The sequence below is a fragment of the Sebastes fasciatus genome, chromosome 17 (assembly GCF_043250625.1).
Source record: "Sebastes fasciatus isolate fSebFas1 chromosome 17, fSebFas1.pri, whole genome shotgun sequence".
Taxonomy (NCBI): domain Eukaryota; kingdom Metazoa; phylum Chordata; class Actinopteri; order Perciformes; family Sebastidae; genus Sebastes; species Sebastes fasciatus.
In genome coordinates, this window is record NC_133811.1 from 3,553,836 (window position 1) to 3,576,335 (window position 22,500).

Here is a 22,500-nt window from a genome sequence, read left to right on the forward strand (position 1 = left end):
CTGCTTAGCTTCCGAGATCAGACGAGATCGGGCGTGTTCAGGGTGGTATGGCCGTAAGCAACATTTGCAGCAACAAAAAGGCCATTTAAAGATGCTGTAACACAACGTTTTGGTATTCTGCCCATACAGGTAGCAGCTGCAGATTGTCAGGAACACAAACAGATATTCTCAGTATAATGACAAAAATGGCCTTTGTAAGAAACTCTGTCAGTGTTACATTGTTACAGGCTAAAACTATTATTGGATTATTATCACTGCAGTATTGCTGTGTAAGCAGCATTTTCAAGTATCATGCTGCGCCATATTTTCTGAAACAATCACGTTTTAAATGTCAAATCTAAATGTACAAAGTCGCAATAACAATCACAAACGTAGTGGAGTAAAAACTCCAATCTATCCCTGTTAAATAAAGTATAAAGTAGCATAAAATAGAAAAAAGCACCTCAAACCTGCATTCAAGCAGCGTAGTTACAATCTCACCTCTGTCGTAGATAGTGTTTATCATTCATGTGGGGAAACTGTGTCACTGTAATCAGAGCTCCTTGCCCAGAAGTTCTGTAAATATGCTAATGTCCCTATGAGCAGAAATGCACACAGGCGTTCACGGCGGCAGTGATAGACATCTATAAAGGGCCGTTTTGTCACCAGTGCTGTTGCTTACGGCCATACCACCCTGAACACGCCCGATCTCGTCTGATCTCGGAAGCTAAGCAGGGTCGGGCCTGGTCAGTACTTGGATGGGAGACCGCCTGGGAATACCAGGTGCTGTAAGCTTTTTCACTTCTCTTTTCAAACTTCACGGTGGAGACTTTGAAAACCAGAGCAGCTTGTCTCTGGATGTTGAATTTCATCATTCCTCGCTCCTACAAAATTTTTCTGAGTGAAATTGATCAGCTTCTAATTAGTTTATGATATAATGATATACACTTGTAACTCGTGATCTGCTCTTTAAAAAATCTTTGTAAAGCATTGACATTGTGTGTACACCATTCTATTGATTTTCATCAGTGCCTGCCAGTGTCCATCGAAGAAGCAGCAGCACCCTCTGCTGTTTGTAAAAGAGAAGTGAAAAAGCTTACAGCACCTGATATTCCCAGGCGGTCTCCCATCCAAGTACTGACCAGGCCCGACCCTACTTTGCTTCCGAGATCAGACGAGATCGGGCGTGTTCAGGGTGGTATGGCCGTAAGCAACATTTGCAGCAACAAAAAGGCCATTTAAAGATGCTGTAACACAACGTTTTGGTATTCTGCCCATACAGGTAGCAGCTGCAGATTGTCAGGAACACAAACAGATATTCTCACTATAATGACAAAAATGGCCTTTGTAAGAAACTCTGTCAGTGTTACATTGTTACAGGCTAAAACTATTATTGGATTATTATCACTGCAGTATTGCTGTGTAAGCAGCATTTTCAAGTATCATGCTGCGCCATATTTTCTGAAACAATCACGTTTTAAATGTCAAATCTAAATGTACAAAGTCGCAATAACAATCACAAACGTAGTGGAGTAAAAACTCCAATCTATCCCTGTAAAATAAAGTATAAAGTAGCATAAAATAGAAAAAAGCACCTCAAACCTGCATTCAAGCAGCGTAGTTACAATCTCACCTCTGTCGTAGATAGTGTTTATCATTCATGTGGGGAAACTGTGTCACTGTAATCAGAGCTCCTTGCCCAGAAGTTCTGTAAATATGCTAATGTCCCTATGAGCAGAAATGCACACAGGCGTTCACGGCGGCAGTGATAGACATCTATAAAGGGCCGTTTTGTCACCAGTGCTGTTGCTTACGGCCATACCACCCTGAACACGCCCGATCTCGTCTGATCTCGGAAGCTAAGCAGGGTCGGGCCTGGTCAGTACTTGGATGGGAGACCGCCTGGGAATACCAGGTGCTGTAAGCTTTTTCACTTCTCTTTCCAAACAGCACGGGGCGCCGCTGCTTCTCCGGTGGAGACTTTGAAAACCAGAGCAGCTTGTCTCTGGATGTTGAATTTCATCATTCCTCGCTCCTACAAAATTTTTCTGAGTGAAATTGATCAGCTTCTAATTAGTTTATGATATAATGATATACACTTGTAACTCGTGATCTGCTCTTTAAAAAATCTTTGTAAAGCATTGACATTGTGTGTACACCATTCTATTGATTTTCATCAGTGCCTGCCAGTGTCCATCGAAGAAGCAGCAGCACCCTCTGCTGTTTGTAAAAGAGAAGTGAAAAAGCTTAGAGCACCTGGTATTCCCAGGCGGTCTCCCATCCAAGTACTGACCAGGCCCGACCCTGCTTAGCTTCCGAGATCAGACGAGATCGGGCGTGTTCAGGGTGGTATGGCCGTAAGCAACATTTGCAGCAACAAAAAGGCCATTTAAAGATGCTGTAACACAACGTTTTGGTATTCTGCCCATACAGGTAGCAGCTGCAGATTGTCAGGAACACAAACAGATATTCTCAGTATAATGACAAAAATGGCCTTTGTAAGAAACTCTGTCAGTGTTACATTGTTACAGGCTAAAACTATTATTGGATTATTATCACTGCAGTATTGCTGTGTAAGCAGCATTTTCAAGTATCATGCTGCGCCATATTTTCTGAAACAATCACGTTTTAAATGTCAAATCTAAATGTACAAAGTCGCAATAACAATCACAAACGTAGTGGAGTAAAAACTCCAATCTATCCCTGTTAAATAAAGTATAAAGTAGCATAAAATAGAAAAAAGCACCTCAAACCTGCATTCAAGCAGCGTAGTTACAATCTCACCTCTGTCGTAGATAGTGTTTATCATTCATGTGGGGAAACTGTGTCACTGTAATCAGAGCTCCTTGCCCAGAAGTTCTGTAAATATGCTAATGTCCCTATGAGCAGAAATGCACACAGGCGTTCACGGCGGCAGTGATAGACATCTATAAAGGGCCGTTTTGTCACCAGTGCTGTTGCTTACGGCCATACCACCCTGAACACGCCCGATCTCGTCTGATCTCGGAAGCTAAGCAGGGTCGGGCCTGGTCAGTACTTGGATGGGAGACCGCCTGGGAATACCAGGTGCTGTAAGCTTTTTCACTTCTCTTTCCAAACTTCACGGTGGAGACTTTGAAAACCAGAGCAGCTTGTCTCTGGATGTTGAATTTCATCATTCCTCGCTCCTACAAAATTTTTCTGAGTGAAATTGATCAGCTTCTAATTAGTTTATGATATAATGATATACACTTGTAACTCGTGATCTGCTCTTTAAAAAATCTTTGTAAAGCATTGACATTGTGTGTACACCATTCTATTGATTTTCATCAGTGCCTGCCAGTGTCCATCGAAGAAGCAGCAGCACCCTCTGCTGTTTGTAAAAGAGAAGTGAAAAAGCTTAGAGCACCTGGTATCCCCAGGCGGTCTCCCATCCAAGTACTGACCAGGCCCGACCCTGCTTAGCTTCCGAGATCAGACGAGATCGGGCGTGTTCAGGGTGGTATGGCCGTAAGCAACATTTGCAGCAACAAAAAGGCCATTTAAAGATGCTGTAACACAACGTTTTGGTATTCTGCCCATACAGGTAGCAGCTGCAGATTGTCAGGAACACAAACAGATATTCTCAGTATAATGACAAAAATGGCCTTTGTAAGAAACTCTGTCAGTGTTACATTGTTACAGGCTAAAACTATTATTGGATTATTATCACTGCAGTATTGCTGTGTAAGCAGCATTTTCAAGTATCATGCTGCGCCATATTTTCTGAAACAATCACGTTTTAAATGTCAAATCTAAATGTACAAAGTCGCAATAACAATCACAAACGTAGTGGAGTAAAAACTCCAATCTATCCCTGTTAAATAAAGTATAAAGTAGCATAAAATAGAAAAAAGCACCTCAAACCTGCATTCAAGCAGCGTAGTTACAATCTCACCTCTGTCGTAGATAGTGTTTATCATTCATGTGGGGAAACTGTGTCACTGTAATCAGAGCTCCTTGCCCAGAAGTTCTGTAAATATGCTAATGTCCCTATGAGCAGAAATGCACACAGGCGTTCACGGCGGCAGTGATAGACATCTATAAAGGGCCGTTTTGTCACCAGTGTTGTTGCTTACGGCCATACCACCCTGAACACGCCCGATCTCGTCTGATCTCGGAAGCTAAGCAGGGTCGGGCCTGGTCAGTACTTGGATGGGAGACCGCCTGGGAATACCAGGTGCTGTAAGCTTTTTCACTTCTCTTTTCAAACTTCACGGTGGAGACTTTGAAAACCAGAGCAGCTTGTCTCTGGATGTTGAATTTCATCATTCCTCGCTCCTACAAAATTTTTCTGAGTGAAATTGATCAGCTTCTAATTAGTTTATGATATAATGATATACACTTGTAACTCGTGATCTGCTCTTTAAAAAATCTTTGTAAAGCATTGACATTGTGTGTACACCATTCTATTGATTTTCATCAGTGCCTGCCAGTGTCCATCGAAGAAGCAGCAGCACCCTCTGCTGTTTGTAAAAGAGAAGTGAAAAAGCTTACAGCACCTGATATTCCCAGGCGGTCTCCCATCCAAGTACTGACCAGGCCCGACCCTACTTTGCTTCCGAGATCAGACGAGATCGGGCGTGTTCAGGGTGGTATGGCCGTAAGCAACATTTGCAGCAACAAAAAGGCCATTTAAAGATGCTGTAACACAACGTTTTGGTATTCTGCCCATACAGGTAGCAGCTGCAGATTGTCAGGAACACAAACAGATATTCTCACTATAATGACAAAAATGGCCTTTGTAAGAAACTCTGTCAGTGTTACATTGTTACAGGCTAAAACTATTATTGGATTATTATCACTGCAGTATTGCTGTGTAAGCAGCATTTTCAAGTATCATGCTGCGCCATATTTTCTGAAACAATCACGTTTTAAATGTCAAATCTAAATGTACAAAGTCGCAATAACAATCACAAACGTAGTGGAGTAAAAACTCCAATCTATCCCTGTAAAATAAAGTATAAAGTAGCATAAAATAGAAAAAAGCACCTCAAACCTGCATTCAAGCAGCGTAGTTACAATCTCACCTCTGTCGTAGATAGTGTTTATCATTCATGTGGGGAAACTGTGTCACTGTAATCAGAGCTCCTTGCCCAGAAGTTCTGTAAATATGCTAATGTCCCTATGAGCAGAAATGCACACAGGCGTTCACGGCGGCAGTGATAGACATCTATAAAGGGCCGTTTTGTCACCAGTGCTGTTGCTTACGGCCATACCACCCTGAACACGCCCGATCTCGTCTGATCTCGGAAGCTAAGCAGGGTCGGGCCTGGTCAGTACTTGGATGGGAGACCGCCTGGGAATACCAGGTGCTGTAAGCTTTTTCACTTCTCTTTCCAAACAGCACGGGGCGCCGCTGCTTCTCCGGTGGAGACTTTGAAAACCAGAGCAGCTTGTCTCTGGATGTTGAATTTCATCATTCCTCGCTCCTACAAAATTTTTCTGAGTGAAATTGATCAGCTTCTAATTAGTTTATGATATAATGATATACACTTGTAACTCGTGATCTGCTCTTTAAAAAATCTTTGTAAAGCATTGACATTGTGTGTACACCATTCTATTGATTTTCATCAGTGCCTGCCAGTGTCCATCGAAGAAGCAGCAGCACCCTCTGCTGTTTGTAAAAGAGAAGTGAAAAAGCTTAGAGCACCTGGTATTCCCAGGCGGTCTCCCATCCAAGTACTGACCAGGCCCGACCCTGCTTAGCTTCCGAGATCAGACGAGATCGGGCGTGTTCAGGGTGGTATGGCCGTAAGCAACATTTGCAGCAACAAAAAGGCCATTTAAAGATGCTGTAACACAACGTTTTGGTATTCTGCCCATACAGGTAGCAGCTGCAGATTGTCAGGAACACAAACAGATATTCTCAGTATAATGACAAAAATGGCCTTTGTAAGAAACTCTGTCAGTGTTACATTGTTACAGGCTAAAACTATTATTGGATTATTATCACTGCAGTATTGCTGTGTAAGCAGCATTTTCAAGTATCATGCTGCGCCATATTTTCTGAAACAATCACGTTTTAAATGTCAAATCTAAATGTACAAAGTCGCAATAACAATCACAAACGTAGTGGAGTAAAAACTCCAATCTATCCCTGTTAAATAAAGTATAAAGTAGCATAAAATAGAAAAAAGCACCTCAAACCTGCATTCAAGCAGCGTAGTTACAATCTCACCTCTGTCGTAGATAGTGTTTATCATTCATGTGGGGAAACTGTGTCACTGTAATCAGAGCTCCTTGCCCAGAAGTTCTGTAAATATGCTAATGTCCCTATGAGCAGAAATGCACACAGGCGTTCACGGCGGCAGTGATAGACATCTATAAAGGGCCGTTTTGTCACCAGTGCTGTTGCTTACGGCCATACCACCCTGAACACGCCCGATCTCGTCTGATCTCGGAAGCTAAGCAGGGTCGGGCCTGGTCAGTACTTGGATGGGAGACCGCCTGGGAATACCAGGTGCTGTAAGCTTTTTCACTTCTCTTTCCAAACAGCACGGGGCGCCGCTGCTTCTCCGGTGGAGACTTTGAAAACCAGAGCAGCTTGTCTCTGGATGTTGAATTTCATCATTCCTCGCTCCTACAAAATTTTTCTGAGTGAAATTGATCAGCTTCTAATTAGTTTATGATATAATGATATACACTTGTAACTCGTGATCTGCTCTTTAAAAAATCTTTGTAAAGCATTGACATTGTGTGTACACCATTCTATTGATTTTCATCAGTGCCTGCCAGTGTCCATCGAAGAAGCAGCAGCACCCTCTGCTGTTTGTAAAAGAGAAGTGAAAAACCTTACAGCACCTGGTATTCCCAGGCGGTCTCCCATCCAAGTACTGACCAGGCCCGACACTGCTTAGCTTCCGAGATCAGACGAGATCGGGCGTGTTCAGGGTGGTATGGCCGTAAGCAACATTTGCAGCAACAAAAAGGCCATTTAAAGATGCTGTAACACAACGTTTTGGTATTCTGCCCATACAGGTAGCAGCTGCAGATTGTCAGGAACACAAACAGATATTCTCACTATAATGACAAAAATGGCCTTTGTAAGAAACTCTGTCAGTGTTACATTGTTACAGGCTAAAACTATTATTGGATTATTATCACTGCAGTATTGCTGTGTAAGCAGCATTTTCAAGTATCATGCTGCGCCATATTTTCTGAAACAATCACGTTTTAAATGTCAAATCTAAATGTACAAAGTCGCAATAACAATCACAAACGTAGTGGAGTAAAAACTCCAATCTATCCCTGTAAAATAAAGTATAAAGTAGCATAAAATAGAAAAAAGCACCTCAAACCTGCATTCAAGCAGCGTAGTTACAATCTCACCTCTGTCGTAGATAGTGTTTATCATTCATGTGGGGAAACTGTGTCACTGTAATCAGAGCTCCTTGCCCAGAAGTTCTGTAAATATGCTAATGTCCCTATGAGCAGAAATGCACACAGGCGTTCACGGCGGCAGTGATAGACATCTATAAAGGGCCGTTTTGTCACCAGTGCTGTTGCTTACGGCCATACCACCCTGAACACGCCCGATCTCGTCTGATCTCGGAAGCTAAGCAGGGTCGGGCCTGGTCAGTACTTGGATGGGAGACCGCCTGGGAATACCAGGTGCTGTAAGCTTTTTCACTTCTCTTTCCAAACAGCACGGGGCGCCGCTGCTTCTCCGGTGGAGACTTTGAAAACCAGAGCAGCTTGTCTCTGGATGTTGAATTTCATCATTCCTCGCTCCTACAAAATTTTTCTGAGTGAAATTGATCAGCTTCTAATTAGTTTATGATATAATGATATACACTTGTAACTCGTGATCTGCTCTTTAAAAAATCTTTGTAAAGCATTGACATTGTGTGTACACCATTCTATTGATTTTCATCAGTGCCTGCCAGTGTCCATCGAAGAAGCAGCAGCACCCTCTGCTGTTTGTAAAAGAGAAGTGAAAAAGCTTAGAGCACCTGGTATTCCCAGGCGGTCTCCCATCCAAGTACTGACCAGGCCCGACCCTGCTTAGCTTCCGAGATCAGACGAGATCGGGCGTGTTCAGGGTGGTATGGCCGTAAGCAACATTTGCAGCAACAAAAAGGCCATTTAAAGATGCTGTAACACAACGTTTTGGTATTCTGCCCATACAGGTAGCAGCTGCAGATTGTCAGGAACACAAACAGATATTCTCAGTATAATGACAAAAATGGCCTTTGTAAGAAACTCTGTCAGTGTTACATTGTTACAGGCTAAAACTATTATTGGATTATTATCACTGCAGTATTGCTGTGTAAGCAGCATTTTCAAGTATCATGCTGCGCCATATTTTCTGAAACAATCACGTTTTAAATGTCAAATCTAAATGTACAAAGTCGCAATAACAATCACAAACGTAGTGGAGTAAAAACTCCAATCTATCCCTGTTAAATAAAGTATAAAGTAGCATAAAATAGAAAAAAGCACCTCAAACCTGCATTCAAGCAGCGTAGTTACAATCTCACCTCTGTCGTAGATAGTGTTTATCATTCATGTGGGGAAACTGTGTCACTGTAATCAGAGCTCCTTGCCCAGAAGTTCTGTAAATATGCTAATGTCCCTATGAGCAGAAATGCACACAGGCGTTCACGGCGGCAGTGATAGACATCTATAAAGGGCCGTTTTGTCACCAGTGCTGTTGCTTACGGCCATACCACCCTGAACACGCCCGATCTCGTCTGATCTCGGAAGCTAAGCAGGGTCGGGCCTGGTCAGTACTTGGATGGGAGACCGCCTGGGAATACCAGGTGCTGTAAGCTTTTTCACTTCTCTTTCCAAACAGCACGGGGCGCCGCTGCTTCTCCGGTGGAGACTTTGAAAACCAGAGCAGCTTGTCTCTGGATGTTGAATTTCATCATTCCTCGCTCCTACAAAATTTTTCTGAGTGAAATTGATCAGCTTCTAATTAGTTTATGATATAATGATATACACTTGTAACTCGTGATCTGCTCTTTAAAAAATCTTTGTAAAGCATTGACATTGTGTGTACACCATTCTATTGATTTTCATCAGTGCCTGCCAGTGTCCATCGAAGAAGCAGCAGCACCCTCTGCTGTTTGTAAAAGAGAAGTGAAAAACCTTACAGCACCTGGTATTCCCAGGCGGTCTCCCATCCAAGTACTGACCAGGCCCGACACTGCTTAGCTTCCGAGATCAGACGAGATCGGGCGTGTTCAGGGTGGTATGGCCGTAAGCAACATTTGCAGCAACAAAAAGGCCATTTAAAGATGCTGTAACACAACGTTTTGGTATTCTGCCCATACAGGTAGCAGCTGCAGATTGTCAGGAACACAAACAGATATTCTCACTATAATGACAAAAATGGCCTTTGTAAGAAACTCTGTCAGTGTTACATTGTTACAGGCTAAAACTATTATTGGATTATTATCACTGCAGTATTGCTGTGTAAGCAGCATTTTCAAGTATCATGCTGCGCCATATTTTCTGAAACAATCACGTTTTAAATGTCAAATCTAAATGTACAAAGTCGCAATAACAATCACAAACGTAGTGGAGTAAAAACTCCAATCTATCCCTGTAAAATAAAGTATAAAGTAGCATAAAATAGAAAAAAGCACCTCAAACCTGCATTCAAGCAGCGTAGTTACAATCTCACCTCTGTCGTAGATAGTGTTTATCATTCATGTGGGGAAACTGTGTCACTGTAATCAGAGCTCCTTGCCCAGAAGTTCTGTAAATATGCTAATGTCCCTATGAGCAGAAATGCACACAGGCGTTCACGGCGGCAGTGATAGACATCTATAAAGGGCCGTTTTGTCACCAGTGCTGTTGCTTACGGCCATACCACCCTGAACACGCCCGATCTCGTCTGATCTCGGAAGCTAAGCAGGGTCGGGCCTGGTCAGTACTTGGATGGGAGACCGCCTGGGAATACCAGGTGCTGTAAGCTTTTTCACTTCTCTTTTCAAACTTCACGGTGGAGACTTTGAAAACCAGAGCAGCTTGTCTCTGGATGTTGAATTTCATCATTCCTCGCTCCTACAAAATTTTTCTGAGTGAAATTGATCAGCTTCTAATTAGTTTATGATATAATGATATACACTTGTAACTCGTGATCTGCTCTTTAAAAAATCTTTGTAAAGCATTGACATTGTGTGTACACCATTCTATTGATTTTCATCAGTGCCTGCCAGTGTCCATCGAAGAAGCAGCAGCACCCTCTGCTGTTTGTAAAAGAGAAGTGAAAAAGCTTACAGCACCTGGTATTCCCAGGCGGTCTCCCATCCAAGTACTGACCAGGCCCGACCCTACTTTGCTTCCGAGATCAGACGAGATCGGGCGTGTTCAGGGTGGTATGGCCGTAAGCAACATTTGCAGCAACAAAAAGGCCATTTAAAGATGCTGTAACACAACGTTTTGGTATTCTGCCCATACAGGTAGCAGCTGCAGATTGTCAGGAACACAAACAGATATTCTCACTATAATGACAAAAATGGCCTTTGTAAGAAACTCTGTCAGTGTTACATTGTTACAGGCTAAAACTATTATTGGATTATTATCACTGCAGTATTGCTGTGTAAGCAGCATTTTCAAGTATCATGCTGCGCCATATTTTCTGAAACAATCACGTTTTAAATGTCAAATCTAAATGTACAAAGTCGCAATAACAATCACAAACGTAGTGGAGTAAAAACTCCAATCTATCCCTGTAAAATAAAGTATAAAGTAGCATAAAATAGAAAAAAGCACCTCAAACCTGCATTCAAGCAGCGTAGTTACAATCTCACCTCTGTCGTAGATAGTGTTTATCATTCATGTGGGGAAACTGTGTCACTGTAATCAGAGCTCCTTGCCCAGAAGTTCTGTAAATATGCTAATGTCCCTATGAGCAGAAATGCACACAGGCGTTCACGGCGGCAGTGATAGACATCTATAAAGGGCCGTTTTGTCACCAGTGCTGTTGCTTACGGCCATACCACCCTGAACACGCCCGATCTCGTCTGATCTCGGAAGCTAAGCAGGGTCGGGCCTGGTCAGTACTTGGATGGGAGACCGCCTGGGAATACCAGGTGCTGTAAGCTTTTTCACTTCTCTTTCCAAACAGCACGGGGCGCCGCTGCTTCTCCGGTGGAGACTTTGAAAACCAGAGCAGCTTGTCTCTGGATGTTGAATTTCATCATTCCTCGCTCCTACAAAATTTTTCTGAGTGAAATTGATCAGCTTCTAATTAGTTTATGATATAATGATATACACTTGTAACTCGTGATCTGCTCTTTAAAAAATCTTTGTAAAGCATTGACATTGTGTGTACACCATTCTATTGATTTTCATCAGTGCCTGCCAGTGTCCATCGAAGAAGCAGCAGCACCCTCTGCTGTTTGTAAAAGAGAAGTGAAAAAGCTTACAGCACCTGATATTCCCAGGCGGTCTCCCATCCAAGTACTGACCAGGCCCGACCCTACTTTGCTTCCGAGATCAGACGAGATCGGGCGTGTTCAGGGTGGTATGGCCGTAAGCAACATTTGCAGCAACAAAAAGGCCATTTAAAGATGCTGTAACACAACGTTTTGGTATTCTGCCCATACAGGTAGCAGCTGCAGATTGTCAGGAACACAAACAGATATTCTCACTATAATGACAAAAATGGCCTTTGTAAGAAACTCTGTCAGTGTTACATTGTTACAGGCTAAAACTATTATTGGATTATTATCACTGCAGTATTGCTGTGTAAGCAGCATTTTCAAGTATCATGCTGCGCCATATTTTCTGAAACAATCACGTTTTAAATGTCAAATCTAAATGTACAAAGTCGCAATAACAATCACAAACGTAGTGGAGTAAAAACTCCAATCTATCCCTGTAAAATAAAGTATAAAGTAGCATAAAATAGAAAAAAGCACCTCAAACCTGCATTCAAGCAGCGTAGTTACAATCTCACCTCTGTCGTAGATAGTGTTTATCATTCATGTGGGGAAACTGTGTCACTGTAATCAGAGCTCCTTGCCCAGAAGTTCTGTAAATATGCTAATGTCCCTATGAGCAGAAATGCACACAGGCGTTCACGGCGGCAGTGATAGACATCTATAAAGGGCCGTTTTGTCACCAGTGCTGTTGCTTACGGCCATACCACCCTGAACACGCCCGATCTCGTCTGATCTCGGAAGCTAAGCAGGGTCGGGCCTGGTCAGTACTTGGATGGGAGACCGCCTGGGAATACCAGGTGCTGTAAGCTTTTTCACTTCTCTTTCCAAACAGCACGGGGCGCCGCTGCTTCTCCGGTGGAGACTTTGAAAACCAGAGCAGCTTGTCTCTGGATGTTGAATTTCATCATTCCTCGCTCCTACAAAATTTTTCTGAGTGAAATTGATCAGCTTCTAATTAGTTTATGATATAATGATATACACTTGTAACTCGTGATCTGCTCTTTAAAAAATCTTTGTAAAGCATTGACATTGTGTGTACACCATTCTATTGATTTTCATCAGTGCCTGCCAGTGTCCATCGAAGAAGCAGCAGCACCCTCTGCTGTTTGTAAAAGAGAAGTGAAAAAGCTTAGAGCACCTGGTATTCCCAGGCGGTCTCCCATCCAAGTACTGACCAGGCCCGACCCTGCTTAGCTTCCGAGATCAGACGAGATCGGGCGTGTTCAGGGTGGTATGGCCGTAAGCAACATTTGCAGCAACAAAAAGGCCATTTAAAGATGCTGTAACACAACGTTTTGGTATTCTGCCCATACAGGTAGCAGCTGCAGATTGTCAGGAACACAAACAGATATTCTCAGTATAATGACAAAAATGGCCTTTGTAAGAAACTCTGTCAGTGTTACATTGTTACAGGCTAAAACTATTATTGGATTATTATCACTGCAGTATTGCTGTGTAAGCAGCATTTTCAAGTATCATGCTGCGCCATATTTTCTGAAACAATCACGTTTTAAATGTCAAATCTAAATGTACAAAGTCGCAATAACAATCACAAACGTAGTGGAGTAAAAACTCCAATCTATCCCTGTTAAATAAAGTATAAAGTAGCATAAAATAGAAAAAAGCACCTCAAACCTGCATTCAAGCAGCGTAGTTACAATCTCACCTCTGTCGTAGATAGTGTTTATCATTCATGTGGGGAAACTGTGTCACTGTAATCAGAGCTCCTTGCCCAGAAGTTCTGTAAATATGCTAATGTCCCTATGAGCAGAAATGCACACAGGCGTTCACGGCGGCAGTGATAGACATCTATAAAGGGCCGTTTTGTCACCAGTGCTGTTGCTTACGGCCATACCACCCTGAACACGCCCGATCTCGTCTGATCTCGGAAGCTAAGCAGGGTCGGGCCTGGTCAGTACTTGGATGGGAGACCGCCTGGGAATACCAGGTGCTGTAAGCTTTTTCACTTCTCTTTTCAAACTTCACGGTGGAGACTTTGAAAACCAGAGCAGCTTGTCTCTGGATGTTGAATTTCATCATTCCTTGCTCCTACAAAATTTTTCTGAGTGAAATTGATCAGCTTCTAATTAGTTTATGATATAATGATATACACTTGTAACTCGTGATCTGCTCTTTAAAAAATCTTTGTAAAGCATTGACATTGTGTGTACACCATTCTATTGATTTTCATCAGTGCCTGCCAGTGTCCATCGAAGAAGCAGCAGCACCCTCTGCTGTTTGTAAAAGAGAAGTGAAAAAGCTTACAGCACCTGGTATTCCCAGGCGGTCTCCCATCCAAGTACTGACCAGGCCCGACCCTACTTTGCTTCCGAGATCAGACGAGATCGGGCGTGTTCAGGGTGGTATGGCCGTAAGCAACATTTGCAGCAACAAAAAGGCCATTTAAAGATGCTGTAACACAACGTTTTGGTATTCTGCCCATACAGGTAGCAGCTGCAGATTGTCAGGAACACAAACAGATATTCTCACTATAATGACAAAAATGGCCTTTGTAAGAAACTCTGTCAGTGTTACATTGTTACAGGCTAAAACTATTATTGGATTATTATCACTGCAGTATTGCTGTGTAAGCAGCATTTTCAAGTATCATGCTGCGCCATATTTTCTGAAACAATCACGTTTTAAATGTCAAATCTAAATGTACAAAGTCGCAATAACAATCACAAACGTAGTGGAGTAAAAACTCCAATCTATCCCTGTAAAATAAAGTATAAAGTAGCATAAAATAGAAAAAAGCACCTCAAACCTGCATTCAAGCAGCGTAGTTACAATCTCACCTCTGTCGTAGATAGTGTTTATCATTCATGTGGGGAAACTGTGTCACTGTAATCAGAGCTCCTTGCCCAGAAGTTCTGTAAATATGCTAATGTCCCTATGAGCAGAAATGCACACAGGCGTTCACGGCGGCAGTGATAGACATCTATAAAGGGCCGTTTTGTCACCAGTGCTGTTGCTTACGGCCATACCACCCTGAACACGTGTGAGCAGGGTTGTGTGCAGTTTGGCTGAGAGAGTGGAGAGAGAAGAGGAGACAGAGTGCTGGACAGTTCCATTTTTACGTTGAAAACTTTAGCTCAGTTTGAGTCCTTTTTCTGTTCTTTTTTTAGTGGAGGCATTTGATTGCACCTCCCCCCTAGCACCTGTTGGTGGTAGGGGAGGATTGCTTTGTTGCTTTGTTTGGTTGATTGTTTGTTCCTCCATGATGGCTGCCAACGGCGGGAGCGCTGCTGAAAAGAACGGTGGACGTGGAGAAGCAGAGGAGGGGAGCAGAGGCATTAAGGAATACAGCAGGAGTTTGACAGTGATGGTGGTGGTGGAAGGCGAGGAGGAAGTCACAACAATGGAAATATTGAGATCCATAAAAGAAGACTGTGGAGTGGTGCTGGGATGCAGGGCACGAGGAACTGGCAAATTGGAGATCACTATGGAGTCGGCGGAGGGGAAGAGGAAAATCATGGACGGAATAAAGTGCAGGAATTCCAGAATAATGGGACGGGAAATGAACAGTAACGAGATGGTTGTCTCGTTTCTGCATCTGCCCGTCTACATCACAGACGCGCAGATACAAGGCCGGCTGCAGGAGTGGGGAGTTGGAGCGGCGTCGGAGATCAGGAGGAGAAAGTGGCCAGGAACGGATGTGGTGGATGGAACACGCTTCCTCAAAGTAAGATTTACGGACGAGGTGAGGTCTCTACCTTATTCCACACGTTTTCCCACAATAGAGGGAGTGGAACACTTCAGAGTAATACATGATCGGCAGGAGAGAGTTTGCCGTTTGTGTATAAAACCGGGTCATATTTACCGCGAGTGCCCCGAGCTGAAGTGCTTCAGATGCGGAGGGCAGGGGCATTACGCACGGGAGTGTGTGGATGAGGAAGAGGAGGGAGAGGCGGAGGAGACGGGAGCAGAGACGGCGAGGGACGAAGGAGGAGATGAGGGAAGAGAGAAAGTGGCGGAGGAGATGGAGGAGAAGGTGGAGGAGGTGGAGGAGGCTGAGGCGGACGCGGACGAGGAGAGCCAGCCAGCGAGCTTCACCGGGCGCACTGCGAAGGAGAGAAAAGGGCCGAAGCAGAAGGACAGCAGAAAGCCCGGTCTTGGCCGGGTGTTTGGAGTAGCGCATGGAGCAAAGGGATCGGTGAAAGGAGGAGGACAGAGGCTGGGAGACGAGGAGAGAGGACGAGGAGACCGGGGTTTTGAGCAGGACAAAGTGGAAGAAATGATGCTGGAAGGACAGGGGGGTGAGAAGAGGAAAGCCGATACTCTGAGGAATGGAGAACAATGTGAAGAAGTAAAGAAGAAAGTGTAAGTAAGGCTGGCAGATTGCTATTTTGTGTTTGTTTTCTTTCTTTTTTATCTCATGGTCACAGTCTTGTCATTAAATGTGAATGGTTTGAGGGATATGGCGAAATTAGATAACATATTAAAGTTGCATAAAACTGACATGTGTTTCCAGGAAACTAACTGGGATGATGGAATTGTAGGAAAGGTGAGAGAGAGGTGGAAGGGGAGTATATATTACAGTAATGGGGCAGTTAATGCAAGAGGAGTGGCAATATTAGTGAAAACGGATAGAGTGGAGAATATAAGGCAGGTGTATAAGGATAGTAGAGGGAGGTTATTAAGTCTAGAATTTGATTATATAGATATGAGGTTTAGGTTGGTAAATGTATATATGCCGGTGATAGAAGGGGAAAAAAGGGGGGTTCTGGTTGAATTAAAGCCGCTGTGTGTGCTGAACTGCATAGTGGCAGGGGACTTCAACATTAAACTGACTAGGTTAGATGTAGGGAAAGATGTAGTATTTAGGTGGGAAAAGTCTAGGAAAATATTAGTTGAAATGATGGAGGAAGGGAAATTAGTAGATGTGTGGAGATATTATAATTTGGACAGGAGGGAGTACTCAAGGAGGCAGGTAAAGGAGGGGGAACTGAAGCAGTCTAGGATTGACTTATTGTTGGTTAAAGAGGACACTCTGAGTTATATAGAGGATACAAAGTATAAGTTCAACACTCTTAGTGACCATGCAGCATTACTGTTTAAGATAAGAGGTAGGGGTGGGGAGAGAGGTGGAGGACAGTGGATGTTAAATGCTAATAGTATGGTAGATAAGCAATACAGCAAGCAGATTAGACAATTATTAGTGGAGAAACTTGACTGTATAAACAATATTTTAGAAGATAGCATAGATGTGGGGGAATGGTGGGAAGGGGTAAAAGAAGAGGTGAAGAGGATAAGTATAACATTTGCAAGAAAGCGGAATAAGGAAGAGAGGGAGAAAGAGAGGGTTCTTAGGGAGAAGCTAAATAGGGAACTGAGTAGAGCAGATGATGAGCCGGGGTACAATATAGAAGAGTTTTTGAGGGTCAGAGCACAATTAGCAAAGTTTGAGAGGGATAAGTGTAGGGGAGCAATTTTGAGGAGTAAGGCAAGATACACACTGGAGGGAGAGAGATGCACTGCATTCTTTTTGGGGCAGGAGAAGAGAAAACAAAGCAGGTCATATATATCTGAGGTAGTGGATAGAGCAGGTAAGACAGTTAATGATTATGTGGAAGTGTTAGAGATAGTGTTAGAATATTTTACAGAGTTGTTTAGGAGGGGGGAGAGGGAGGAGGGTAGTATGAATGAGGTGTTTGGTAATATTAATAAGCAGATAGGTAGAGATGATAGGGAAATGTGCGAGGGGGACATAACTGAGAGGGAAATACAGACGGCTATAGAGGGACTGCAAGGTGGGAAGAGTCCAGGGAGTGATGGGTTAGGGGGCGAGTTTTACAAAGTATATAGGGACTTGTTAGGGCCAATATTATTAAAAGTATATAAATATGTAGAGAGGAGTAAGAGACTGCCAAAGACTATGGGATTGGGGGTGGTAACATTAATATATAAGAACAAAGGGAGCAAATTAGATTTAGAAAACTATAGACCGATTAGTGTGTTGAATAATGATTATAAAATATTGACTAGGGTTTTGGCGAACAGGATTAAGAAGGTGGTAGGGGGAATAATAGAGCCTTCACAAAGCTACAGTATACCAGGGAGGGATATAGCGGATAGTATAAGCACCATAAGAGAGGTGATCAGATACATGAAGGATGACGGGAAGGGAGGGATAGTGCTTAGTTTGGATTTGAGTAAGGCATTTGACAGGGTGGAACATGACTATTTATTTGAGGTATTAAAGAGATTTGGGTTTGGGGAAAAGATAGTTGGGTGGATTAGATGTATATATGGGGAGGCCAGGAGTTGTGTGAAAGTTAATGGGGTGTTAACAGACAGCTTTAGAATAGAGAGGTCGGTAAGGCAGGGGTGCCCGCTGAGTCCTCTGCTATATGCTCTTTCGGTAGAGCCAATGGCAAGTATGATCAGGAATGATGCGGGGGTGAAGGGAATTGAGCTGGAGCAGGGGCAGACTATTAAGATTAATAGTTATGCAGATGACACAACCATCACAGTGAGGGACAGAGAGAGTATAGAGAGGGTTATGGAGTTAATAGGGGTGTATGGGAAGGCAGCGGGGGCTAAGGTAAACGTAGGTAAGTCAGAGGTTATGTATATAGGGGATGTAGAGAGGTCTGGGTTAGATTTTAGGATTAGGGAGGATTGCATGAAGATGTTAGGGGTGTATTTGGGTGTAAGGGAGTCCGTCGGAAGGGATTTAACATGGACAGGGGTTTTGAATAAAATGAGGAGTGTGTGTGGGTTATGGAGGGAAAGAAGGTTGAAGTTGAAAGGTAAAGTAGTGGTCATAAATTCTCTCGTGATGTCTCTGTGTGTGTATGTGTTAAGAGTATTGGATATGCCAGAATGGGTTAAAAAAGATATTGAAAAAATCATTGTGGATTTCCTGTGGGAAGGGAAGGGGGTGAGGATCGGGTACAAAACCCTGATTGGGAAAATAAAACAAGGTGGGTTAAAGCTAGTGGATCTGGGAGCTAAACACAATGCTGTGAGGATAAAAACTGTCATTAAATACCTATATGGGGAAGCTGAATATGGCTGGATGGTAGTTTTTCGACAGCAGTTGCAAAAGTTTGGGGGTATGGGTAACAGCTTCTTCTTGATGAAAAGCAAAAGAACCATGACTGAGGGGATGTCAGAAGTGTTTAAAGAGGCATTGCAAGCTTGGGGAAACTTCATCAAAAACCTAAATTATGAATGTGAGAATCTGGAAGATATAATAAATCAACCTATATTTCTTAACAATAAAATAAGGTATGATAATAATGTATTGTATAACAAGTTGTTTTGGGATGCTGGTATTCGACAGGTTAAGGATGTAATGTATGAGGTAATACCAGGTTTTTTGAGGAATGAATGTATTTATGACAGTGTGTGTGAGGTGAAGGAAGAAGTAAGCAGGGCAGAAATTAATTGTTTTTATAACAAAATTAAAGTGAGTATACCAGAAAGATGGAGGATAATAATAAACACAAAAATTGTAAAAAAGCAAACAAATGAAATACCGGGATTATATGTAGTGAGAGAGAGCTGGAAGAAGAGACTGAAAGAGCTGACTGTTAAAAACATATATGCCATCTCGATAGAGGAGGAGTTTAAGGCCCCAGCGGCTGAGGGAGTATGGGGTGAGGTGTTCCCCCAGTTAGAAAAGAAAAACATATGGGCTAGTCTAAATGTAACATATAATAGTTTAGAATGCGAAAATAATGACTTTATGCTGCGACACAACAGAGTGTACACAAAAGTGGTTTTGCATAAAATAAATAATGAGATAAGTGGGGAATGTGATGTATGTAACTGTGGCCATGAGACTTTTTTGCATTACTTTTTGGATTGTAGGGAGTTGCAAGGTTTTTTTGTTTATTTGAAGCAATTGCTAGCCGAACGATGTAAACTTGACAAAAACAGTTTGAAAGACTGGAGGACTGTTTTTTTGTTTGGTTTCCCATATAAGAAGAATGGGGCAAATCGGGCTTTACTGAATTTTATTTTGAGCCACGCTCGGCGTGCAGTCGTTCTAAGAAGAAACTATGCATTTTTTGAAAAGAAAAAGGTGAATATTAAAGCCATATTTGAAATGATTGTAAAAAGGGATGTCAATTTGATTTATAAGTATGGTGATGTAGAGGCAGAGAATTTTTTTGTTGGAGATAACACTTTGATTAGCATGGGTAAAAAAGGGGATTTGTGTTTTCATTTTAAGTTGGCATAGTTATACCGTTGAAGGTTTTTAGTTGTGTTGTATGAACTGATAGTTTACATGCCTCATTTGTTATGTCTTTTCTTTTCTTGGTTAATTGTTAACCGGGAATGCATTTGATTGTAAAATGTCATAATTTATAATAAAAAGATAAAAAAAAAAGAACACGCCCGATCTCGTCTGATCTCGGAAGCTAAGCAGGGTCGGGCCTGGTCAGTACTTGGATGGGAGACCGCCTGGGAATACCAGGTGCTGCAAGCTTTTTCACTTCTCTTTCCAAACAGCACGGTGGAGACTTTGAAAACCAGAGCAGCTTGTCTCTGGATGTTGAATTTCATCATTCCTCGCTCCTACAAAATTTTTCTGAGTGAAATTGATCAGCTTCTAATTAGTTTATGATATAATGATATACACTTGTAACTCGTGATCTGCTCTTTAAAAAATCTTTGTAAAGCATTGACATTGTGTGTACACCATTCTATTGATTTTCATCAGTGCCTGCCAGTGTCCATCGAAGAAGCAGCAGCACCCTCTTCTGTTTGTAAAAGAGAAGTGAAAAATCTTACAGCACCTGGTATTCCCAGGCGGTCTCCCATCCAAGTACTGACCAGGCCCGACCCTGCTTAGTTTCCGAGATCAGACGAGATCGGGCGTGTTCAGGGTGGTATGGCCGTAAGCAACATTTGCAGCAACAAAAAGGCCATTTAAAGATGCTGTAACACAACGTTTTGGTATTCTGCCCATACAGGTAGCAGCTGCAGATTGTCAGGAACACAAACAGATATTCTCACTATAATGACAAAAATGGCCTTTGTAAGAAACTCTGTCAGTGTTACATTGTTACAGGCTAAAACTATTATTGGATTATTATCACTGCAGTATTGCTGTGTAAGCAGCATTTTCAAGTATCATGCTGCGCCATATTTTCTGAAACAATCACGTTTTAAATGTCAAATCTAAATGTACAAAGTCGCAATAACAATCACAAACGTAGTGGAGTAAAAACTCCAATCTATCCCTGTTAAATAAAGTATAAAGTAGCATAAAATAGAAAAAAGCACCTCAAACCTGCATTCAAGCAGCGTAGTTACAATCTCACCTCTGTCGTAGATAGTGTTTATCATTCATGTGGGGAAACTGTGTCACTGTAATCAGAGCTCCTTGCCCAGAAGTTCTGTAAATATGCTAATGTCCCTATGAGCAGAAATGCACACAGGCGTTCACGGCGGCAGTGATAGACATCTATAAAGGGCCGTTTTGTCACCAGTGCTGTTGCTTACGGCCATACCACCCTGAACACGCCCGATCTCGTCTGATCTCGGAAGCTAAGCAGCGTCGGGCCTGGTCAGTACTTGGATGGGAGACCGCCTGGGAATACCAGGTGCTGTAAGCTTTTTCACTTCTCTTTCCAAACAGCACGGGGCGCCGCTGCTTCTCCGGTGGAGACTTTGAAAACCAGAGCAGCTTGTCTCTGGATGTTGAATTTCATCATTCCTCGCTCCTACAAAATTTTTCTGAGTGAAATTGATCAGCTTCTAATTAGTTTATGATATAATGATATACACTTGTAACTCGTGATCTGCTCTTTAAAAAATCTTTGTAAAGCATTGACATTGTGTGTACACCATTCTATTGATTTTCATCAGTGCCTGCCAGTGTCCATCGAAGAAGCAGCAGCACCCTCTGCTGTTTGTAAAAGAGAAGTGAAAAAGCTTACAGCACCTGGTATTCCCAGGCGGTCTCCCATCCAAGTACTGACCAGGCCCGACACTGCTTAGCTTCCGAGATCAGACGAGATCGGGCGTGTTCAGGGTGGTATGGCCGTAAGCAACATTTGCAGCAACAAAAAGGCCATTTAAAGATGCTGTAACACAACGTTTTGGTATTCTGCCCATACAGGTAGCAGCTGCAGATTGTCAGGAACACAAACAGATATTCTCACTATAATGACAAAAATGGCCTTTGTAAGAAACTCTGTCAGTGTTACATTGTTACAGGCTAAAACTATTATTGGATTATTATCACTGCAGTATTGCTGTGTAAGCAGCATTTTCAAGTATCATGCTGCGCCATATTTTCTGAAACAATCACGTTTTAAATGTCAAATCTAAATGTACAAAGTCGCAATAACAATCACAAACGTAGTGGAGTAAAAACTCCAATCTATCCCTGTAAAATAAAGTATAAAGTAGCATAAAATAGAAAAAAGCACCTCAAACCTGCATTCAAGCAGCATAGTTACAATCTCACCTCTGTCGTAGATAGTGTTTATCATTCATGTGGGGAAACTGTGTCACTGTAATCAGAGCTCCTTGCCCAGAAGTTCTGTAAATATGCTAATGTCCCTATGAGCAGAAATGCACACAGGCGTTCACGAAGGCAGTGATAGACATCTATAAAGGGCCGTTTTGTAACCAGTGCTGTTGCTTACGGCCATACCACCCTGAACACGCCCGATCTCGTCTGATCTCGGAAGCTAAGCAGGGTCGGGCCTGGTCAGTACTTGGATGGGAGACCGCCTGGGAATACCAGGTGCTGTAAGCTTTTTCACTTCTCTTTCCAAACAGCACGGGGCGCCGCTGCTTCTCCGGTGGAGACTTTGAAAACCAGAGCAGCTTGTCTCTGGATGTTGAATTTCATCATTCCTCGCTCCTACAAAATTTTTCTGAGTGAAATTGATCAGCTTCTAATTAGTTTATGATATAATGATATACACTTGTAACTCGTGATCTGCTCTTTAAAAAATCTTTGTAAAGCATTGACATTGTGTGTACACCATTCTATTGATTTTCATCAGTGCCTGCCAGTGTCCATCGAAGAAGCAGCAGCACCCTCTGCTGTTTGTAAAAGAGAAGTGAAAAAGCTTACAGCACCTGGTATTCCCAGGCGGTCTCCCATCCAAGTACTGACCAGGCCCGA

General features: G+C 42.6%; 30 non-coding genes across 30 annotated transcripts in view; 14 read left to right on the plus strand and 16 right to left on the minus strand.

The window, feature by feature from the left end:
- LOC141755597 (5S ribosomal RNA) overlaps positions 1 to 59 on the minus strand; it is a 119-nt gene extending 60 nt beyond the window's left edge. The window contains exon 1 of the ribosomal RNA XR_012591292.1: positions 1 to 59. This exon is cut by the window's left edge and continues 60 nt beyond it. This is a non-coding gene — a ribosomal RNA (5S ribosomal RNA).
- A 596-nt stretch (positions 60 to 655) lies between these two features.
- On the plus strand, positions 656 to 774 carry LOC141755219 (5S ribosomal RNA). The gene has a single exon (XR_012590928.1). It is a non-coding gene; the product is annotated as a 5S ribosomal RNA (ribosomal RNA).
- A 298-nt stretch (positions 775 to 1,072) lies between these two features.
- On the minus strand, positions 1,073 to 1,191 carry LOC141755554 (5S ribosomal RNA). The gene has a single exon (XR_012591251.1). It is a non-coding gene; the product is annotated as a 5S ribosomal RNA (ribosomal RNA).
- A 596-nt stretch (positions 1,192 to 1,787) lies between these two features.
- On the plus strand, positions 1,788 to 1,906 carry LOC141755220 (5S ribosomal RNA). Its single transcript, XR_012590929.1, has one exon. It is a non-coding gene; the product is annotated as a 5S ribosomal RNA (ribosomal RNA).
- Positions 1,907 to 2,223: 317 nt separating this feature from the next.
- Positions 2,224 to 2,342, minus strand: LOC141755519 (5S ribosomal RNA). Its single transcript, XR_012591218.1, has one exon. It is a non-coding gene; the product is annotated as a 5S ribosomal RNA (ribosomal RNA).
- A 596-nt stretch (positions 2,343 to 2,938) lies between these two features.
- Positions 2,939 to 3,057, plus strand: LOC141755221 (5S ribosomal RNA). Its single transcript, XR_012590930.1, has one exon. It is a non-coding gene; the product is annotated as a 5S ribosomal RNA (ribosomal RNA).
- Positions 3,058 to 3,355: 298 nt separating this feature from the next.
- On the minus strand, positions 3,356 to 3,474 carry LOC141755598 (5S ribosomal RNA). The gene has a single exon (XR_012591293.1). It is a non-coding gene; the product is annotated as a 5S ribosomal RNA (ribosomal RNA).
- A 596-nt stretch (positions 3,475 to 4,070) lies between these two features.
- Positions 4,071 to 4,189, plus strand: LOC141755222 (5S ribosomal RNA). Its single transcript, XR_012590931.1, has one exon. It is a non-coding gene; the product is annotated as a 5S ribosomal RNA (ribosomal RNA).
- A 298-nt stretch (positions 4,190 to 4,487) lies between these two features.
- On the minus strand, positions 4,488 to 4,606 carry LOC141755555 (5S ribosomal RNA). Its single transcript, XR_012591252.1, has one exon. It is a non-coding gene; the product is annotated as a 5S ribosomal RNA (ribosomal RNA).
- Positions 4,607 to 5,202: 596 nt separating this feature from the next.
- On the plus strand, positions 5,203 to 5,321 carry LOC141755223 (5S ribosomal RNA). Its single transcript, XR_012590932.1, has one exon. It is a non-coding gene; the product is annotated as a 5S ribosomal RNA (ribosomal RNA).
- Positions 5,322 to 5,638: 317 nt separating this feature from the next.
- Positions 5,639 to 5,757, minus strand: LOC141755520 (5S ribosomal RNA). Its single transcript, XR_012591219.1, has one exon. It is a non-coding gene; the product is annotated as a 5S ribosomal RNA (ribosomal RNA).
- Positions 5,758 to 6,353: 596 nt separating this feature from the next.
- Positions 6,354 to 6,472, plus strand: LOC141755224 (5S ribosomal RNA). Its single transcript, XR_012590933.1, has one exon. It is a non-coding gene; the product is annotated as a 5S ribosomal RNA (ribosomal RNA).
- Positions 6,473 to 6,789: 317 nt separating this feature from the next.
- LOC141755569 (5S ribosomal RNA) lies at positions 6,790 to 6,908 on the minus strand. The gene has a single exon (XR_012591265.1). It is a non-coding gene; the product is annotated as a 5S ribosomal RNA (ribosomal RNA).
- Positions 6,909 to 7,504: 596 nt separating this feature from the next.
- LOC141755225 (5S ribosomal RNA) lies at positions 7,505 to 7,623 on the plus strand. The gene has a single exon (XR_012590934.1). It is a non-coding gene; the product is annotated as a 5S ribosomal RNA (ribosomal RNA).
- Positions 7,624 to 7,940: 317 nt separating this feature from the next.
- Positions 7,941 to 8,059, minus strand: LOC141755521 (5S ribosomal RNA). Its single transcript, XR_012591220.1, has one exon. It is a non-coding gene; the product is annotated as a 5S ribosomal RNA (ribosomal RNA).
- Positions 8,060 to 8,655: 596 nt separating this feature from the next.
- Positions 8,656 to 8,774, plus strand: LOC141755226 (5S ribosomal RNA). The gene has a single exon (XR_012590935.1). It is a non-coding gene; the product is annotated as a 5S ribosomal RNA (ribosomal RNA).
- A 317-nt stretch (positions 8,775 to 9,091) lies between these two features.
- LOC141755570 (5S ribosomal RNA) lies at positions 9,092 to 9,210 on the minus strand. Its single transcript, XR_012591266.1, has one exon. It is a non-coding gene; the product is annotated as a 5S ribosomal RNA (ribosomal RNA).
- A 596-nt stretch (positions 9,211 to 9,806) lies between these two features.
- On the plus strand, positions 9,807 to 9,925 carry LOC141755227 (5S ribosomal RNA). Its single transcript, XR_012590936.1, has one exon. It is a non-coding gene; the product is annotated as a 5S ribosomal RNA (ribosomal RNA).
- A 298-nt stretch (positions 9,926 to 10,223) lies between these two features.
- Positions 10,224 to 10,342, minus strand: LOC141755484 (5S ribosomal RNA). Its single transcript, XR_012591186.1, has one exon. It is a non-coding gene; the product is annotated as a 5S ribosomal RNA (ribosomal RNA).
- A 596-nt stretch (positions 10,343 to 10,938) lies between these two features.
- On the plus strand, positions 10,939 to 11,057 carry LOC141755228 (5S ribosomal RNA). Its single transcript, XR_012590937.1, has one exon. It is a non-coding gene; the product is annotated as a 5S ribosomal RNA (ribosomal RNA).
- A 317-nt stretch (positions 11,058 to 11,374) lies between these two features.
- Positions 11,375 to 11,493, minus strand: LOC141755556 (5S ribosomal RNA). Its single transcript, XR_012591253.1, has one exon. It is a non-coding gene; the product is annotated as a 5S ribosomal RNA (ribosomal RNA).
- A 596-nt stretch (positions 11,494 to 12,089) lies between these two features.
- LOC141755230 (5S ribosomal RNA) lies at positions 12,090 to 12,208 on the plus strand. The gene has a single exon (XR_012590939.1). It is a non-coding gene; the product is annotated as a 5S ribosomal RNA (ribosomal RNA).
- A 317-nt stretch (positions 12,209 to 12,525) lies between these two features.
- On the minus strand, positions 12,526 to 12,644 carry LOC141755522 (5S ribosomal RNA). Its single transcript, XR_012591221.1, has one exon. It is a non-coding gene; the product is annotated as a 5S ribosomal RNA (ribosomal RNA).
- Positions 12,645 to 13,240: 596 nt separating this feature from the next.
- LOC141755231 (5S ribosomal RNA) lies at positions 13,241 to 13,359 on the plus strand. Its single transcript, XR_012590940.1, has one exon. It is a non-coding gene; the product is annotated as a 5S ribosomal RNA (ribosomal RNA).
- A 298-nt stretch (positions 13,360 to 13,657) lies between these two features.
- LOC141755485 (5S ribosomal RNA) lies at positions 13,658 to 13,776 on the minus strand. The gene has a single exon (XR_012591187.1). It is a non-coding gene; the product is annotated as a 5S ribosomal RNA (ribosomal RNA).
- A 6,364-nt stretch (positions 13,777 to 20,140) lies between these two features.
- On the minus strand, positions 20,141 to 20,259 carry LOC141755565 (5S ribosomal RNA). Its single transcript, XR_012591261.1, has one exon. It is a non-coding gene; the product is annotated as a 5S ribosomal RNA (ribosomal RNA).
- A 596-nt stretch (positions 20,260 to 20,855) lies between these two features.
- Positions 20,856 to 20,974, plus strand: LOC141755466 (5S ribosomal RNA). Its single transcript, XR_012591168.1, has one exon. It is a non-coding gene; the product is annotated as a 5S ribosomal RNA (ribosomal RNA).
- Positions 20,975 to 21,291: 317 nt separating this feature from the next.
- On the minus strand, positions 21,292 to 21,410 carry LOC141755459 (5S ribosomal RNA). Its single transcript, XR_012591161.1, has one exon. It is a non-coding gene; the product is annotated as a 5S ribosomal RNA (ribosomal RNA).
- A 596-nt stretch (positions 21,411 to 22,006) lies between these two features.
- On the plus strand, positions 22,007 to 22,125 carry LOC141755232 (5S ribosomal RNA). The gene has a single exon (XR_012590941.1). It is a non-coding gene; the product is annotated as a 5S ribosomal RNA (ribosomal RNA).
- A 317-nt stretch (positions 22,126 to 22,442) lies between these two features.
- Positions 22,443 to 22,500, minus strand: part of LOC141755233 (5S ribosomal RNA) — a 119-nt gene continuing 61 nt past the window's right edge. Inside the window, exon 1 of the ribosomal RNA XR_012590942.1 lies at positions 22,443 to 22,500. This exon is cut by the window's right edge and continues 61 nt beyond it. This is a non-coding gene — a ribosomal RNA (5S ribosomal RNA).